This window comes from Tenrec ecaudatus, unplaced genomic scaffold, assembly GCF_050624435.1.
Source record: "Tenrec ecaudatus isolate mTenEca1 unplaced genomic scaffold, mTenEca1.hap1 Scaffold_167, whole genome shotgun sequence".
Taxonomy (NCBI): domain Eukaryota; kingdom Metazoa; phylum Chordata; class Mammalia; order Afrosoricida; family Tenrecidae; genus Tenrec; species Tenrec ecaudatus.
In genome coordinates, this window is record NW_027458065.1 from 379431 (window position 1) to 383424 (window position 3994).

Below are 3994 nucleotides of genomic sequence, written 5' to 3' on the forward strand. Positions count from 1 at the left end.
TCTATTGAATTTATTATCACCTTTTAGTTGTTTTGTAATTTCCCATAACCTAACAATCTTTCCAGAAGAAGTTAATACTTAGTCGAGCTTAGATTAAGAATACTGAGCAAGGAGGGACCTGGAAGCTCACCTTCTCTGAAACCAACCTGTCTCAGAGCCCTGAGCTGGAAGGCTGTCCTTAAGACCTAGAGGAATGATGACACTTAGATTCCAGAAATGCATGATAACTGGGCACAAGATTGTCTAAAACAAATTGTGGCTTTGTCTATTAGCATGACTTGCAGATCAGTTTTAGAGGGGCCCAAACCCTCACCCTTTATCCTATAACTGCAACCTCACACCCCTCTGCCTCCAAAAACACCCTGGGGGTTGCAAAAGGGCTGTGCCAATGATGCCCAACTAGTCATTCAGACTAATACTGCCCTCACTAATCGAAGCACAGCCTCTTGCCACCACACTCATTTTGATTTCCTCCCTCCAAGTTCCTGGTTAAGCATGATTCGCAAGCTCCAGGCCTGACACTAGCTAATCCAGTCTCCCTAGAAGACCAAGACTATGGATGGGATATCCTAGACCCCAAGGCAATAAGTCCTCTCCCACTTTGTGTTGTTTGTCATCTGTTAACATTACTTAGAGAGCTTGAAACCCATGCTCTAGCCCAAGATGACAGAATGGATGAAAGTCATGTCTTTCCTTAATCCATCTCATGTACTTTTTTAAAAGATAATTTTATTGGGGACTCATAACAATCTATACTTCAATTGTATCAAGAATATTTGTACATATATTTCCATCATTCATTTCTAAACATTTACTTTCCATTGAGACCTTGGTATCAGCTCCTTTTATCCCCTCTCTTCCTCTCCCCCCACCCGTCACCCCTTGATAAATATTAAATTATTGTTATTTTGTATCTTGCACTGACTGCTATCTCTCTTCCCCCATGGTTTCTGTGTTTCTCCCCCGGGTGTGTGTGTGTGATTATGTGTCTATCATTGTGATTGGCTCCCCCTTCCTCCCCTCTCCTCCCTGCCTTTCGCTTCCCCGACTGGTATTAATACTCCCATTCCTGTTCCTGGATTCGGTATGTTGTGAACTCGTATCTCTTTTCTGTACCTGTGCACATGCTCCAGTCTAGCCCACAGGGAAAGGCAGAATTGGAGTCATGATAGTGGGATATGAAGAAGCCTCAAGGAACCTAATAATATTTGTGTTTCATCAGTGCTATCCTGGTCCCGGGTTGACTCATCCTTTCAGTGTGACCTTTCTGTAAGGGGATGTCCCATTGTTTACAGATAGATGTGGGGTATCTACTACAACCCTCCTCATACTCAGCAATATGTTGGGGTTTTTTTTGCTTGCTTGTTTGGGGTCTTATGAAGCCTATTACCCTATCTCTTTGACACCTCATGATCACACAGGATGGTGTGCTTCTTCCATGTGGGCCCGTTGCTTCTCTACTAGATACCCACTTTTAAACTTCAAGGCTTTAAGGCCTCAGGTGGTATATATTTTGATAACCAGGCACTTTTCTCCTTCTTCACCACATTTGCTTATGCACCCATTTTGTCTTCAGTGATCATGCTGGTATGGTGAGCATCAAAGAAGGTCAGGTTGTTAGAACAAAGTGTTCTTGCATTGAGGGAGGGCTTGGTCAGAGTCCCAAAGTCCATCTACTATCTTAGTGTATTGCCTTATAAATATATGCATGTAGGTCAAGACCTCTATTTTTCAGAATTAATGTATTTACATATGCACAGACCTATGCTTGTACCACTATCCATAGCTTTGCTTCCTAGATCTTTCTTCTGTTTCCTTTTACCTTCCTCTTTACCCCACCATCATGCTTGTCCTCCTTCCACCTATTAGTAATTCCTCTCAATTAGATTGCTGTTGCTCCATCTGCTGTCTAAAAGTGGTCATAACCCCAGGCTTGCAGAGACCCTCTGAGAGCTAGTCACAAGACCTCACCCTGGGGTTCCCCCGTGCTGCTATCCACCTTGTGCCTACAGTCTAGGTTATTTCTGCTCCACAGCCAGGAGGAGAGTGACTGCATCAGCCAGTACCTTCCTTCATCTCATGTACTTTTAAGCTTCTTCCTTCATTCACCTTTACTCTTAGCATCGTCTGTCTACCTACACCTTGTCATTCCTTATTGGTAATGTGCTATCTTTCACAAAAGCTTTAACATTGGGCATCCTTAAACACAAGAGCTGTAGAGACTAGGAAATACACCTCCCTCTGGGCTTGAGTTCTTGTTAAGGTTGTCTCTGCCTTAGCCAAGTCCCCTCTAGTATGTCCTGCTTATTTCCTTTTATCTCTTGTTTTCCATCTCTAAAACAGCTTTCACTGGTTGTGACCCTCTACTGTGGTACCACACTCTATTACTATGGGCTTCTAAATGTGCTCTACCTACCATACACATTTGTTCACACACTGTCAATATTATACAGTTTCCATGGGATACAAGGAGCTTGAAGCAGGATGAACTTTGATGAAAAACTCAGAATCTGTTGGAATGTCACAGTAAGAGAAACATTTGCATTGGAATCAACAAATAAAAGTATAGGAATTAGTTGGAGGAGATAGTGGGAAAGAAAGAAACATGAACAAGTGTGTGACTACTACTTAAAATACATATAAATAATTTCTGATTCTTTAGTTAAACGATCATTAAAATATTGGGGGAATTTTCTTTAAAAATCTTTCCAAGTTCTGGAAAGCAAGGGATTGTTTGTGTTATATTCAGATAATGAAGTATAAAGATAAACTAAACATAAATGTTAAGAAATAATTCTAAAAGGGCAATGGATTATAAAGATCTATATATAACCCCCTCTGGGAGATGGACAACAGAAAAGTGGGAGAAGGGAGACATCAGATAGTGTAAGATATGACAAAATAATTATAATTTATAAATTATCAAGATTTCTTTAGGGAGGGAGGAGGTGGGAAGGAGGGGGAAAACTGAAGAACTGATGCGAAGGGCTCAAGTAGAAAGCAAATGTTTTGAGAAATATGATGGCAACACATGTAAAAATGTGCTTGACAAATGGATGTATGTATGGATTTTGAGAATTGTATGAGCCCCCAATAAAATGGTTTTTAAAAAGAGAAATAATTGTTACTAGAAACAGTCCACAATAAATAACAACAGCAACAAAACTATTGATCACATATCATACTTTTCTAAATTGCTTTTTAAGTACAATACTGGTGTTTTAATGGCACAAAAACAATTGACACAGTGAGTTCATTGACTTGGACTGAAATAATATGCTGTGCCTGAAAAATCACCTAAGGTGATATCAAATTCATCTGTGTGGTTTAATGCTGTAGGTCAACCTTTAACAATATAGATCAATCCTCAACATAAGCATTAAATTCCCAAGTCTATATAGGACTTCAGATTCACTGTTTTCATTTTGGGAAGACCTGGAATGAATTCATCCTCTGAGATGAAGAAATATCTCCTGTCTGACATGAATGCCAACAAAGGAGGCTGAAGAAAACAGAGTACCCTCAATTTAGAGTGGGTCCTGTATTTAATGCAAACACTCAGATTGGAGCATTATTTTGAGGCCACAAGGAACCACTTAGGGTAAGAAGTGTAGGGCAAGAAACTGACATGCCCTAATCAACATTATCTACTGCTAAGTTTCAGGTCACAGATTTGCCAGAGAGAAATACCGTCCAGTTGAGGGAGCTAAAACCTGGGAATACTATCTTTCACGTTTATGCACGACCAGGAAAGCTATCAACATTTGGCTGGTGTGTGAACCAAATTCATTCAACCAACTCCAAACATTCTAGACTTCTGCTTCTTGTATGTAAAGAATGCATTAATTTGACTTCAAGAAGCTTGAGCTACAAAATGGTATTAAAGATGCCTAGGGTATTTTCATTATCCAGGTAAAGGTTAGATAGGACTTGTGCGGAACACTATGTCCAATAGCTGAGGGTTGTCTATAATGTAAGAGCATGGCAGGGTAGG